Here is a 17,308-nt window from a genome sequence, read left to right on the forward strand (position 1 = left end):
ATTGAATAGATATAGATTAGGTAATTATGTGATTAGCAATGGAAATTCCTGTATGTATGTACACTTATCCATCTATCTGTCTATCTATCTAAATGTGCACATGTTTATTATAACTATTGCTCATGATTCAAAAAACATTCATTTAATACCTAATATATTCCAGTGCTTAGAGGTGATTATAGAGAGACAAAGAAGTAGTCCTTGGCTTCAAGGAAATCATATTCTCTTTATGATTACATCCTTATATGGAATCATTTAATAAAACTATATATCAAGTAAATACAAAGCCTTACTGAGAAACTAATAAAGTTAGAGAAAGACTCATGTAGTAGATTACTTTAGCTAGAAATTAAAAGAAACTTAGAATTCTGAGAAGAAATAATGAGGAGAAAGTACATTTTAGACATGGAGAAGAGCCTATGGAAAAACATGAACATAAATGGTGTAATTTCTTAAATAAATATTTATCGAAGTATTTTTACATTATCTTAAGTTATCCTGTATTCTTTAAAAAAAATTTTTTTTAAACCCTTACCTTCCATCTTGGAGTCAATACTGCGTGTTGGTTCCAAGGCAGAAGAGTGGTAAGGGCTAGGCAATGGGGGTCAAGTGACTTGTCCAGGGTCACACAGCTAGGAAATGTCTGAGGCCAGATTTGAACCCAGGACCTCCCATCTCTAGGCCTGGCTCTCAATCCACTGAGCTACCCAGCTGCCCCCTATCCTAGTATTCTTAATCAAACTCTCCCAAAGAGACATCTCAAGCAATAAATAGTATTTTTAAAAGATGAAAAAATTTAAAAAGAGAATAAAGTAGCATAACTAATCATTCATACATCAATACATCCATAAAATCTAAAGATAATTGCAATGTAAAACATTTGTAAACCTCTACAAAAGAGCAGAGTATGGGCTTCTTTTCACATCTAATATTTTCAATTTTGCAACATCTAATTTTTATTTTATTGTGACTCGTTCCATTGGCATTGTATAATCATTGTGCATATTGTTTTCTGAACTTTGTTTACCCTCTATAAGTTCATATATGTATTTCTATGCCTTTCTTTATGCATGAATTTGTCATTTCTTACAGAATAATGATATTCCATTACAATGATATGTCATACTTTGTTTAGCCAATTTTGAAACATCTGATTTTTAATTTTTGTGAGTCTTTACATTTACTTCACTATAGTCATTGTAAATGTGTATATTATATGTTTTTATGTATTTATATATTGTCCATTGTTTACATATTTCACATACCAAACATGAGAGGAGGAAATTTATACAAAGATTATTCCCATTCAAATACTTCATTTTCTGTCACAGGCACATTAATTTTGTTTCTGAAGAAACTTTTTAGTTTCATGTAATCAGTTAATGATATTTATCTTCTGTAATTGACTATATAATTTGGTTAAGACTAGATCTTTTACTCATAGATATGTTACCTGCTGTTCTATTTTTAATAATAATATCATCTTTGATATTAAAATCAGGTATTCTGGGGGCAGCTGGGTAGCTCAGTGGATTGAGAGTCAGGCCTAGAGACGGGAGGTCCTAGTTCAATTCTGGCCTCAGACACTTCCCAGCTGTGTGACCCTGGGCAAGTCACTTGACCCCCATTGCCTATCCTTGCCAACTCTTCCACCTATAGGTCAATACACAGAAGTTAAGGGTTTAAAATTTTAAAAAAATCAGGTATTCTGATATAGAAAACGGGTATGGCAATGATATAAAACGATATAGAAATACATCTCTGCTGTATATTGACTTATGACACTACAAAATAATATTAACTACTTAGAATTTTACTTTTGTTCAATATTTCCCAATGACATTTTAATTCAGTTCCCTCATAGGTGAAGTTTTACAACCATGAATTTTGACCCGTCTAATATAAGATGCTTTTTTAAGTGTAATTTTTGTTTTTCCAAGAGTATTTTTTAAATCAAATAGGAAAATCTATCCTAAGTAAGTAAATTATTTTCTCTTTATGTATATTGAGTTACATTTGTTTCTGATTGTACTTTAGCTAGTATGTTTCATTGATCTTCCTCTCATTTTTTAGCAAATGCAAGATGGATTTTATATTTTAAAACATCAGCAAACATCTTCTGCAATGGGGATAAGTTAGAAAATTTCCCAATAAGATCAGGAGTGAAGGAAGGATGCCCATTATCACTTCTATTATTTAACATTGTACTAGAAACACTAGCAGTAGCAAATAGAGAAGAAAAAGAAATTGAAGGGATTAAGATAGGCAATGAAGAGACTAAACTATCACTCTTTGCATATGATATAATGGTCTACTAAGGGAATCCTAGAAAATCAACTAAAAAGCTAGTGGAAATAATCAACAACTTTAGCAAAATTGCTGAATACAAAATAAACCCACATAAATCATCAGCATTTCTATATATTTCCAAAGCAAATCAACAGCAAGAGTTAGACAAATTCTATTGAAAACCACCCTAGCCAATATAAAATATTTAGGAATCTATTTGCCAAGATAAAAACAGTAATTATATGAACACAACTTCAAAACCCTTTCCGCATAATTAAAACTAGATCTAAATAATTGGAAAAACATTAATTGCTCATGGGTAGGATGAGCTAATATAATTGAAATAACAATGCTACCCAAATTAATTTACTTATTTAATGTTATAGCTATCAAACTAAGAAGAAACTTTTTTATAGAATTAGAATAAATTCAAACAAAGTTCACATGGAAGGACAAAAGATCAAGAATGTCAAGGAAACTAATAAAAAATGTGAAGTATGGAGTAATGCCGGATCTTAAACTGTACTATAAAGCAATGATCATCAAAACAATATGATAATGGCTAAGAAACAGAAGGGAGGATCAATGGAATAGACTTGGAGTAAATGATGTCAGCAAGCTAGTATTCGATAAACATAAAGATCCCAGTTTTGGGGACAAGAACCCACTAATTTACAAAAACTGCTGGGAAAATTGGAAAACAGTATGGGAGAGATTAGGTTTAGATCAAATCTCATATCCTTTATCAAGATAAATTCAGAATGGATAAATTATTAAAAATAAAGAGGGAAATTATAAGTAAATTAGGTGAACATAGAATAGCATACCTGTCAGAATCTATGGGAAAGAAGAATTTAAAGGCCAAGCAGGAGATAGAGAACAATACAAAATGTAAAATGAATAATTTCGATGATTTTAAATTTTAAAGTTTCTGTACAAACAAAACTAATGCAAGCAATATTAGAAGGGAAGCAACAAACTGGGGAAAAATTCTATTGAAAAGAAACCTCTGACAAAAGTCTAATTTCTAAAATTTATAAGGAATTAAGTAAATTGTATAAAGTATCAGGTCATTCCCCAATTGACAGATGGGCAAGGGACATGAATAGGCAGTTTTCAGATAAAGAAATCATAACTATCAATAAGCACATAAAAAAGTTTTCTAAATCTCTCATAATTAGAGAAATGCAAATCAAAATAACAAAGAGGTACCACCTCACACCTAGCAGCCTGGCTGATATGACAGCAAAGGAACGTAATAAATGTTTGAGGGGATATGGGAAAATTGGAACACTTATGCAATCCTGGTGGAGTTGTTAATTGATCTAGCTATTCTGGAGGACAATTTGGAACTATGCTCAAAGGGTTTTAAAAGAATACTTTCTTCTTGATCCAGCCGTGCCACTATTGGGTTTGTATCCCAAAGAGATAATAAGGGAAAATATTTCTACAAAAATATTTATAGCCAGGCTCTTTATAGTGGCAGAAAACAAAACAAAACAAAAAACAAAAACAAAAACAAAATATCCCTAGAAAATTAGGGGGATATATGGATTGGGGAATGACTGAACAAATTGTGGTATCTGATGGTGATGGAATATTATTGTGCCAGAAAGAATAATGAACTGGAAGAATTCCATATGAACTGGAAAGACCTTCAGGAATTGATGTGGAGCAAAAAGAACAGAACCAGGAGAACATTGTACACAGAGACTGATACACTGTGGAACAATTGAATGTAATAGACTTTTCTACTAGCAGGAATGCAATAACCCAGCATAATCCAGAGGAACTTATGAGAAAGAATGCTATCCACATCCAGAGAAAGAACTGTGGAAGTTCTATAAACACAAAAGAAAAACATATGATTGCATGGTTCAAAGGGGATATGACTAGGGATATTTACTTTGAATGATCACTTTATTGCAAATATTAATAATATGGAAATAGGTTTTGAACAATGATACATGTATAACTCAGTGGAATTGCTCATCAGCCCAGGGAAGGGGTATGGAAAAGGGGAGGGAAAGAACATGAATCATGTAACAATTGAAAAATATTCTAAATAAATAAGTAAATTTATAATAATTTTAAGAAATAGAGCACCTTAGGCTGAACATTTGAAATCCTAGGTCCTGGCACCAGTTTGAAATGAGGTCCAAGTGTACATCTACCTGGACCATTTCAAACCTCCTTGGCCAACTGCAATGAAGACTTAGACCCAGGGCAATTTTCTCACAGTCCCTAATTCTGCAAACCAGAAGAAGAGAGATGGAATCAGCAAGCAGCTTGCAGAATTCTCAGTCCACAGGCAAAAAGAAAAAAAAATAAAGGCTGGGAAAATGAGCAAACAACAGAAAAAAACATGATGTAACCCTTGAAAACTTCTACAGGTAAAAAGAGAAAAAAATAGAACCATGATATGGAAGGACTCAAAAAGGCATTCAAAAATCAAATAAGACAATTTGAAGAAAAATGGGGAAAAGAAATGAAAGTAGTGCAAATAGAAAATAATAGCTTAAAAAAGCAAAACTGGTCAAATGGAAAAAGAAGTTAAAAAATCCAAAGAAGAAAAGAGTACCATGAAAAGTAGAATGGACCAAATGGAAAAAGAGGGTTAAAAGGTTATGCAATAAATTAAGTCTTTAAAATTTAGAATAGAAACTAATGACTTCACAAGACGTAAAGAAACAATAAAACAAAATCAAAAGATTGAAAAAAATAGAAGAAAATATGAAATACCATAGATCCAGGAGAGACAATTTGAGAATTATAGGACTCTTTGAAACTCATGACCAAAAAAAATATCCGAGATATCATATTACAAAAGTTATCCAAGAAAACTTCCCTGATATTATTGAACAAGAGAGTAAAATAAACATTGAAGGAATCCTCATATCACCTTCTGCAATAAATCCTCAAATGCCAACTCCCAGGAATGTTATAGCTAAGTTCAAGAACTCTTGGGTCAAGGAGAAAATACTGTAAGCAGCCAGAGAGAAGCAATTCAGCTATTATGGAGCTCTAGTCAGTATTACACAGGTCTGTCAGCTTCTAAATTAAAGTACCGAAAGACTTGGAATATGATATTCTGGAAGGCAAGGGAACTGGGTCTACAACCAAGAATTATCTACCCTTCAAAACTGATTATATTCTTTCAAGGAAAATATGGTCATTTAATAAAACAGACTTCCAAGATTTCCTAAAGAAAAGACCAGACTTAAATAGACAATTTTATCGCCAAATACAAAATTCAAGAGAAGCATAAAAAAGGTAAATAAGAAAGAGAAAAAAATTCAAGGGATTTGATAAGGTCAAATTATATATATTCCTACTTGGAAAGATGATGTCTATAACTCTTAAAAATTGCTATCATTATCATTATCATAGTAATTAGATAAAGTACACATAGACAGAAGAACATGGTTATAAGCTGTTTAAGATTATATATATATATATATGTATATATATATAATTAGAGGTGAAAATGAGGATTGTATTAACAGAAATGGGAAGAGAGAAGTAAAATGGAGTAAATTATATCACATAAAGAGGCATGGGGGTAGGGTTGGGGAATACTATTATAATGGAAAAGAGAATGAGGGTGGTGACCTTTAATACTTAAAAATTACTCTCATTGGATTTGTCTAAGAGAGGAAAGAACAATCAGATTCATTGAGATACAGAATCCTATCTTACTCTGTAAATAGAATTAGCTCTAGCCCATTCATAGTCAAAACCCTACTCAACCTAGGCATAGAAATGATGTCACCCTCAACTTTCCTTAGTGGGGAGGGGAGACAAGTTACACACACGTGACAATAAGTAACAAATCAAGAACAAGGGACTGCCCTTTGGGCAGTCCAAATCAATGTAGAGACTGCCATTTGTCCACTTGAATTAGAGATGGACCCACGGGAAGTGACGAAAGACACTATCTCTTTAAGTAAGTTGGTTACTTCCTGTGGAGGCAGTTCCCTCTCTGAACTTGGTGCTGAAGAACCTTTCCTGAGACCACAGACAGCTTACACTCTGTATTGTCATGTGGGTAAGTTAGGCTGACTTCCTTGGCCTACCTAGGCTGCTTCCAAAACTCTGCCTTAAGTAGGCACTAGCCTATCTGGTTGCTAGGCCTTGAGGATTGCAGCTTCATTTATTTAGCCTTTTAACCTTCTCTCTAGTCCAGGCATTCACAGGCCTGGACTAGCCTCTCCCTCAATGAATTGTTGATTCCTGGTGGCCACACTTTAAATACATATCTATAAAATACCCTAATTTCCCTCTTACATTACCCTTTAGAGAAGTAGAAGGGGAATAATAAAGGGGGTGGTGGGTAGGGGAATAATATAAAGAAGAAGGAAATGGGAGAGTGTTTAAAAATGAAACACTGGTGTGGAGGGGAAGAATGTAAGGAGAAAGGTCAGAATTTAAAGAGGAAATCAAGAAGGATTGGAATACACAGATAGTAATCAGAACTGTCAATGCAAATGGGATGAACTCACCCATACAATGGAACCAGATAGCACAATGGATTAAAAATCAGAATTCTACCATATATTGTTTTTAAGAAACACACTTGAGGCAGGTAGACACAAACAGAGTAAAGGTAAGAGGCTAGAACACAATCTATAGGGCGTCAACTGAGACAAAGCTGGTGTAGCAATAATGATCTCTGATAAGGCTAAAGCAAAAATGGGTTTGATTAAAAGAGATAAGGAAGGTAATTACATCTTGATAAAAGGCAGTATAAGCTATAAAGAAATATCAATACTCAACTTATATGCAATAAATCGTATAGCATCCAGATTTTTAAGTTATAAATTAAGGGAGGTTATGGAGGAAATACATAGTAAAACTATATTAGTGATTGACCTGAACCCTTCCCTATTAGAACTAGATAAATCTAAACAAAAATAAATAAGAAAGAAGTAAGGGAGTCAATGAAATCTTTAAAAAGTTAAAGTTAACTATCTGGAGAAAATTGAATAGGGAAAAAAAGAATATACCTTCTTTTCAGCAGCATATGTTATGTATACAAATACTGAACATGTTTTGCAACATAAAATCATCACAAGCAAATGCAGAAAAGTAGAAATAATAAATGAAAACTTTCCAGATCAAAATGAAATAAAAATCATAATCAATAAGTGTTCATGGAGAGGCAAATTAAAAATTAATTGGAAATTAGATAATTCAAATCTTAAAACTGGTGGGCCAAAGAACAAATGATAGAAATAATCACTGATTTCATTAAACAGAATGATAATGAGAAGATATTTCAAAATTAATGGGATATAGCCAAAGAGGTACTTAAGGGAAAATATGAATCTCTAAAAACTTATATCAATAAAATAGAGGGGGAAAAAGATCAATGAATTGGGCATGCAACTAAAAAAATGAATAAATTAGAAATCCCCAATTTTGGAGATTTCTAATTTATTCTTTTTTTAAAGGCTAAATTGGAAATCCTAAAAATCAAAAAGAAATTAATAAAATTGAAAGTAAACGTACTATGCTACTAACAAATAAGACTAGGAGCTGATTCTATGATAATACAAAACAAAACACATAAAATAGATAATTGGTCAATTTGATTTAAAAAAGAGAATAGAATCAAATTTCCAGTATCAAAAATGAAAAAAAGTGATTTCACCTCTAATGAAGAGAAATTAAGGCAACTATTAGGAGTTGTTTTGCTCAATTATATGAAAATAAATCTGACAATCCAAGTGAAATGGTTGAATATTTACAAAATTATAAATTACCTAGATTAACAAAATAGGAAATAGAATGCTTAAATAATCCCAACTTGGAGAAATAAATTGAACTAGCCATCAATGAACTACCTAAGAAAAAATCCCCAGGACCAAATGGATTCACAAATGAATTCTATCAAACATTTATAAAACAATATTATATATTCTCTTTGGCAAAATAAGCAAAGAAGGAGTCCTACCAAATTATTTTTTATCACAAAAATATGCTACTTATGCTTAAGTCAGGAAGGGCAAAACCAGAGTAAGAAAACTACAGACCAGTTTCCATAATGAACATAGATGCAAAAATCTTAAATAAAATACTAGCAAAGAGACTATAGCAATATATGACAAGGATTACTCATTATGACCAGGTGGGATGTATAGCAGGAATTCAAGACTGTTTTAATATTAAGAAAATGATCAGCATAATTGACCATATCAATAATCAAAATAAAAGAAATCACATAATTTCAAAAGATGCAGAAAAATCCTTTGACAGAATGCAACACCTGTTCCTTTTGAAAACACTGGAAACTACATGAACAAAAGGGCCTTTCCTAAAAATAAGTAGTCTCTATTTAAAACCATCAGCAAGTATCATGCAATGAGAATAAGTTAGAAGCCTTCCCAGTAAGATCAGGAGTGAAGCAAGAATGCCCATTATCACCACTATTATTTAATACTGTACTAAAAATACTAGTTGTGGAAATTAGAGAAGAAAAATAAATTGAAGAAATTTAAGTAATCAGCAAGGAAACTAGACTAGCACTCTTTGAGGATGATATGATGGGATACTTAGAGAATCCTAGAAAATCAATTAAAAACTAATTGAAACAATTAATAACTTTAGCGAAGTTGCAGGATACAAAATAAATCCACATAAATCATCAGCATTTCTATATATTGTTAACATAATTTAGAAGCAAGAGTTAGAAAGAGAAATTCCATTCAAAATCACTCTAGACAATATAAAATATTTGGGAATCTATTTGCCAAGAAGAAACTCAGGAATCATCTGAACACATTTACAAAACACTTTTCTCACAAATAAAATTAGATCTAAACAATTGGAAAAAAATCATTAATAGCTCATGGTTAGGCAGAGCTAATATAATAAAAATTACAATCCAACCTAAATTATTTTTTTATTCAGTGTCATACCTATTAAACCACCAAAAACTATTCTCTAAAATGAAAAAAATAATAACAAAATTAATCTGGAAAACAAAAGGCCAAGAATATCAAGAGAACTAATGAAAAAAAAAAGATGGATGGTTTAGTAGTTCCAGATATTAAACTGTATTATAAAGAAGCAATCATCAAAACATTCTGGCACTGGCTATGAAATAGAAAAGTGGATCGATGGAATAGACTATGGATAAATGACCTCAACAATAAACAACCTCAACAAAAAGATCCTAGCTTTTGGAATAAGAACTCACTATTTGCCAAAAACTGCTGGGAAAATTGGAAAATAGTATGACAAAAATTAGGTTTAGATCAATATCTCATGCCCTATACCAAGATAAGGTCAAAATGGGTATATGATTTTAACATAAAGAGTGATAATGTAATTAAATTAGGGGAACATAGAATGGTTTGCCTAGCAGATCTTTGGGGAAGGGAAGAATTTATGAACAAACAAGATAGAGTATCATTAGAGGAAAAATGAATAATTTTGATTATATTAAATTTAAAAGCTTTTGTACAGTGAAAACTCGTGTAACCAAGATTAGAAGGGAAACAACAAAGTGGTGAAAACTTTAATGACAAATTTATCTGATAGATAAAGAACTAAGTCAAATTTAGAAGAAACCAAATCATTTCCCAATTTAGAAATAGTCAAAGGATATGAATAGGCAGTTTTCAGATGAAGAAATCAAAGCTATCAATCATATGAAAATTGTTCTAAGTCTCTCTTGATTAAAGAAATGTGAATGAAAATAACTCTGAGGTTCCACCCCATTCCTAGCAGATTGGCCAATATGACTTTAAAGGAAAACACTAAATGTCGGAGGGGATGTGGCAAAATGCCAATCTAATGACATTGTTGGTAGAGTTGTGAATTGATTTAACCTTTTTGGAAAGTGATTTGGAATTATGCTTAAAAGACTTTAAAAGAATATATACCTTTTGATCCAGCAATACCATTACTACGTCTGTATCCTAAATAGAAAAGAAAGTGGGAAAGGGCATGTTGACATGTTTGTACAAAAATTTTTATGGTTGCACTTTTTATGGTGGCAAAGAATTGGAAAATAATGGAATGGCTGAACAAATTGTGGAATATGATGATGGTGAAATACTATTATGCTATAAGGAATGATGAACAGGATGATTTCAGAAAGAACTAAAAAGAACTGTAATCTAATGTGATATACTTAGCTACTAACAGGAATTTGATGATCCAGGACAATTCTGAGGGACTTAGGAAAAAGAATGCTATCCACCTCTAGAGAAAGAACTGTTGGAGTAGAAATGACAAAGAAAACATATAATTTATCACTTACTTATAGGTATAGCATTTGGATTTTTGCTTTTATAAGATTATTCTTTTAAAATGAATAATATGGAAATAAGTTTTTAGTGATAATACACATCTAACCTAGTGAAATTGCTTGTCAGTGCCAGGAGGGATGAGAGAAGAGGGAAGGAAGAGAACATGGATCATATAATTATGGAATACTTATGTGTAAATTACTTATTGGAATAAAAATAAAGATTAAAAATAAAATAAACAGGCACATCTAGTCTAGTAAGGTGAGGAGACCCAATCTTTTAAAATATAAGAAAAAATGCCATTAAAAATAGACTATAGGTCTTTAAATTTTTAATATTTGAATCATTCAAAATAAATCAGCTATATGTTGAAATTCTTAGAACCAAGCAATCTAAAAATCTAAAAAAAATATTACAACTTCTATATGTTCATTGACACAATGGCTTATATATCTGCTTATATCCATTATACTTACCTTTGTAGGTTTTGTATCAAGTCAGGAGACTATAAGATACTTTAGGGTAAGGATTTTTTTGATTCTGTCTTTTTAACTCCAGTGTCTAAGGATATATAATCTTGTTGCTTAATCATTGTTTATTGATTTGATTTTAATACTTTAGATGCAAGAGATTAAATGTCCCAATAAATATTCCTCATCTGAGGTATATATTATTTCCACTGAGGGTTCATATTAAATCTCCACTGGAATGAGATCCCTTCCATTGTATATTGTCTTTTGGGAAAGTGGTGTTCAGCAGCACTTTAAAAAATTCTCTGCATGTTTACAATAATCATATCTTCAAATAACATTGCATTTGTCTTTTGGTTTCCATTTCTTTCTTTTCTAACATTTACTATTTTCTGTTTTTCTCACCATAGCAATTACATTTCTATCTGTTGTAAACATATTTGTGAAAGGCATTAAATAACCCACATGGAATCATGTTCCTTCCTACAAATACTTGGTCCTTGTTAATACCCTTTTGTGCCATAAGCTATAAAACACTTTCATGAGGTACATCCCTCTGTGGGTTTTTTCCTAGGTCATATTTTCAGAAGACATATTGTTAACAGTAGATAAAACATTTTGAAAGCTGAAGAAGACTGTTAGTGAAAGGAAAGAAAGTGTTCACAAAGCCGCTCTCCTAAGGAAAGAATACCAAACCAAAGACAGGTCAGAGGAGGCTGACCTTCGACTAGATTTACAGAATTTAATTCTTCTTTTCCTATAACCTTAAATTCCCTTTCTTAGTGGTCACCCAACTTTCCAATTATGGGAATTTATTAATCATCAATCCAATTCAGCCATTCATTTCATTTTCCTCTTCTGAGCTGCCAAGACCAGAACTAGACAAGAGACAGCCTTGGCCACTATGACCAGGCTTACTGTCGAGCCAGATCCCCTGTTCCTGCATCTTGACTTGTAATGCTCAGCAGGGAGTTTGTGTTCCTACATGCTTTCTGAAATATTAATACACAAAATTGTCCTGAGGTTTCTGATAGCAGCAGATTGGCTGCTCTGTGGTTTTCTGATTGGAGTTCTATTGGTGATTCCGAGAAACCAGTGGCGCCAAAATGGGTTAAGTCTTTTAAGGTTTAGAAAGCTGATCACATCATCTGTGAGGGCTCCAGCAGTCACAGAGAAACTGACCTGGCTGACCTCAGCAAATTACACTGTTTGTTAATGCCCTGTAATAGGCATCTTCTAGTCAGCCCAGGGTAAATATATTAAATGAAAAAATTGAGTTGTGGTTCTTTAAGAGAAACACTAGTCTAGTTTCCTCAGGACAAATGTTCTGATCACATTGAATAGAAGGCAGTAGAGTCCCAGCTTCTCTTTGCAAACCCCTAGAGAGAGTAACCTTCAAAAACATTCATTTTACTTTCCTGCTAAAGAAACATAATTACCTTAAAAACTTTATCATCATCTTCTTGTGCAGTATCTTCCTCCAGGGAAATCTAAAACAATTTAGACTTGAAGACAAGAGAAAAGACAGTACTGGGGGAGGGGGTGCTTTGCTTGGAACATTTTGATTCTAATTATTTAAGCTGTGGATTCACTACAACTGCAATATGAAGAGAAAGTGTGATTAAAAAGAACAGTGAAATTTATATTATGTTCTCAGAATCAATGGTAATTAAATGAAGTGGTGACCAACTAATGGCATTTTAAAAATGAATCTTCTCAATCTTCTCACTAAATGTTTAATGATAGTGGTCCACTTGTGGACAGACATCCTGTGAAATATCTCAAGTAAAATTTATGCAATGTCTTTTTTAAAGATTTTGGCCTTTAAAACAACTGGTCATTCATAAATTTTGTACTTGGAAATATTTTCATAAATATGAGAAATTATTCAAACAGTCTGTCACTTTAGAAATATCTCTCTGAATTAATGGACTTCAAGTTTTAAATAACTTGGGGGAAGGGCATGGCTGAATAGGAAATAGCTGAATTGTTGTTCTTCCTTTTGTCAATGTATTTGAACAACAAGTAGAATACTGAGAATGATGCAGAGGCTGGATGTATATACTTAATGGAAAAATTAGAATAGGTATACATATATTCTCTTATCAAAGATTCTCAAAAAATCCTTTTTCTTTCCTTTAAATCTATACCACGCCACACTATACCATATGGTCACTGTAACCCAGAAATCCCAAACATCCTAGACTTGACATCGTCTCCATGAAAATTAGTTGAGTGCATGTAGTTATATGTCTATTAATTAACACATATATAAACTCATTAATTTAGATTTGTGTCATTCAAAATTCCTGATAAACTGGATGCAGGATACTCATAATTTTTCTATGACTATCTTTTTGAAAAAAAAAACAACAACTCATTTTTAGCTCATGTTAGTAAATGAGGGTTTGGAACTAGACACATTTAAAAGGTTCTTTTTTCTTTTAATTCTATCAAGCCTTAATCCTAATGTAAGTTAAGGAAAATTCAAAATCTGAAGATTTCTTTAGCTAAACAAATCTTGAATTTGGAATTTTTAGAGCAAATGAATTACTTAACTCATAATCTACTATTCTAGGGTCTATGATTTCTTCATGATTATTGGATTCCAATAAGGAGATTAGGAGCCAAACTATTTGCTTCAAATGAATGACTGCTTTGGTATAGAGATGCAGTGCTGGAGTGGAAGTTAGAAGATCTACTTTGACATCTTGGCTCTCCCATTAGCTGACTATTTGACTTTGATCGGATCACATCACTTCTCTGTGCCTCAGCTTCCTTGATAATGACTCAGTTTTCTTATAAAAGTCAAATGAGATGGTCTACTAAACCTTTTCTATAGTTTGCATTCTCTCTCTTTGTAACCTCGTTAGCTCTTCTAGAGTCAAGATTCAATAAGCTCTACACCTATAATCTCTAATTATGTAAATATTTATATAGCACTTACTATGTGCCAGGTACTGTGATAAGTATTTTACAGTTATTATGTCATTTGATTCTTACAACAACTCTGGGAGGTAGGTGCTCTCATGATCCCCATCTCACAAATGAGGAAACTGATATCCAAGGTTAAGTGACTTGCCCAGGATCGCACAGCTAGTCAACCAGGCTGGATTTTAATTTCTATCTTCCTCATTGGAGATCCCATACTCTTTACATCATGCTACCCATATGCCAGCCAGGTTCTTTCTCTGGAACTTTATTCCCACAATACCAACTCGCCTATTGGACATTTCAAAAATGATATCCCATAGTCATCTCAAATTGATATGACTGTAATAAAACTCCTTTTCTTTTATATGGAATCCATTGCTCCAAATGTCCCATTTTTTGAGGTGTAGTCACTTAATTCATAATAGCACCCCATATACCAAATCATTTACTAAATATTGCCATTGATGAGGAGCTGGAAACTAATCCAACCCCATCATAGATTTGGATATTCTATTTCCTATTTATTCTACCTCTAAAAGTCTTTTGCATTTGTCCATCTTCTCTCCATTCATGTGGCCACCAACTTGGTCTAACCTCTCTTCTCCTCTTTACTAATGGACTTTGCTAATGGACTTTTTTGCTCTGAATACCTCTACTTTTCAATCTCTTCTCCATACAGTTGCCAAAGTCAAATACCTGAAGCTCAGGTCTGACCTGCCACTTGCCTGATCAATAAACTCCAGTGGCCCTATTTCCTCTGGAAAGAGATACATATTCCTTCATTTGACTTTGAAAATCCATTCACACCCTAGGTCCACATTAACTTTCCAAGTCTAGCATATCTGATTTTCCTCCACCTCATTAGTTCAATGAAACTGGACTCTCAACTTCATATCCAATCATTTGACAAGTCCTGTCATTTCTATCTTTGTAAAATCTCTCATATACAACTACTTTTTCCCCCTCTAACACCAAAAGACCCTAGTGAAGGCCTTTATCACCTCATTCCTAGAATATTTCGATAGAAAATTGCCTTAAATCTGATCTCTGCCTTAAATCTTACCCCATTTTAATCCATCCTCTTCTCAACTGTCAAATTGATGTTCCTAAACTCTAAGTTTCACTCTATTAGCCCCATTCAATCAATTCCTATGGCTCCCTATTATATTCAGAATAAAATATAAAATAATTTTCAAAATACTTTATAAACTGGACCAACTATCTTGCTCATTTTTTTTCTGATGCCTTCTTCCCCTGGATGTACTGTATGATCCAGTGACACTGGCTTCCTTCCTGTTCCCTAAACAAGACATTATAACTCCTGACAGAGAGTTTTTTCCACTCTGTTCCTCTATCCTAGAGCACTTTCCTTTTTTTTTTCCAGCTCCTGCCTTGGTTGGCTGTCTTCAAATTTTGGCTAAAATCCCACTTTCTGCAAGAAGTCTTTCCCATTTCTACTTAATCTTAATAAAACTTCATTTGTACATTATGATCAATTTATCTTGTATATGCTATGTCTATATGTAGTTCTCTGTACATTGTGTCTTGACAATAGCTACTTGAAAGAAAGGACAGTTTTTGTTGAAGTTGTTGTTTTGTTTTTTCTTTACTTTTTAGTACCGGGAATATAGTAGGTGTTTAACAAATTTCAGCTGACTGATCTTCCTGCTGCTCCTAAGACAGCATTCTGTCTCTAGGCTCTGTGCCTTTGCCCAGACTGTCCCTCAGGCTAGATTGTCCTTCCTTTATTCTAGCTCCTGGAATACCTAATTTCCTTCAGGGTTCCTGTCAAGGACATCTCCTCCATAAGGACTTTTGTGCTGCACCTAATTGATAGTGCCCATCTCTTTTCATTATTTTTTATAGATTTGATTCATTTGTTTTTCCTGTTCAAACCCTACCCTCTTTTCCCCCACTATGATAAAATAGAACATCTTTGAAGGCAGGGAATTTTTCATTTGTAATTTTACATCTCTAGCTCAGTATGTGGGCATGAAGAAAGTATTGATTGTAGCCTAAACTGCAGTATATAAATGGTAACTTAGAAATGATTCAAAAAAAATAGGAAGGATAATAATAGAAGCTTTGTGTGTGTGTGTGTGTGGGGGGGAAGGGCTTCACTCAGGAACAATGTCTTTAAAAGAATGAGATAAATGACAAGGAAAAAAGTTAATAAATAAATAAACATCTAATTCCATTTTAATATAATAATATTAAAAAGTTAATAAATAAATAAACATCTAATTCCATTTTAATATGATTAATATGAATATCAAATTAGTAAATACAACTAACAGTTATTTATGCCAGCAATAGTATTTCTCCTGAACTCCAATCCTATAGCACTGTCTATTTAAATGTTTCAAATGGGATATCCTATAGTCATTTCTTATTTTGCAAGACTCACTTAAGTAATCAATTAATTAACCAGAAAAAAAAATAAAGTATAATTTGGCTATCACATAGCCTTAAAGTTAAGCCTCAGTCATTTTAAAAATAAAATAACATATATTAAGTATCATATAAATGGTATTTCAGTGATGGAGAACCTTTTACAGCCTGAATGCCCAAACTATAAGCTTCACACTTTTTGTGAGCTCCCAACCTTACCCTAGACAGGGGAAAGAAGAAGCACTCCATTTGGGCTGCTGGGCAGAGGGACAGGTCATGTGAGAAATATCCTCAGGCACATGTGGAGAGGGGAAAGGGAGAAGCCCTCTCCAGCATGCTCTGGCATATGTGCCATAGGTTCACCAACAGAGTTCTAGTTAATAACAACACAGATAACTGATTTCAAAGTGAGGTAGACCAAAAACAGAGAAAGAAAACTATAGACCAATCTCCCTAATGAACATAGATGCAAAAAATCTTAAATAGAATATTAGCAAAGAGATTCCAGCAAATAATTAAGAAGATCATCCACCATGATCAGGTGGGATTTATACCAGGAATGCAAGGATGGTTCAACATTAGGAAAACCATCCACATAATTAACCATATCAACAGTTTAACAAACAAAAATCACATGATTATCTCAATAGATGCTGAAAAAGCCTTTGACAAAATACAACATCCATTCCTATTAAAAACATTGAAAAGTATAGGAATAGAAGGACCTTTCCTAAAAATAATAAGTATATACCTAAAACCATCAACAAGCATTTTGTGCAATGGGGATAAATTAGAAGCCTTCCCAATAAGATCAGGAGTGAAACAAGGATGCCCATTATCACCTCTATTATTCAACATAGTACTAGAAACACTAGCAGTTGCAATTAGAGAAGAAAAAGAAATTGAAGGTATCAAAATAGGCAATGAGGAGACTAAGCTATCACTCTTTGCAGATGATATGATGGT

The sequence above is a fragment of the Gracilinanus agilis genome, chromosome 6, assembly GCF_016433145.1.
Source record: "Gracilinanus agilis isolate LMUSP501 chromosome 6, AgileGrace, whole genome shotgun sequence".
Taxonomy (NCBI): Eukaryota; Metazoa; Chordata; class Mammalia; order Didelphimorphia; family Didelphidae; genus Gracilinanus; species Gracilinanus agilis.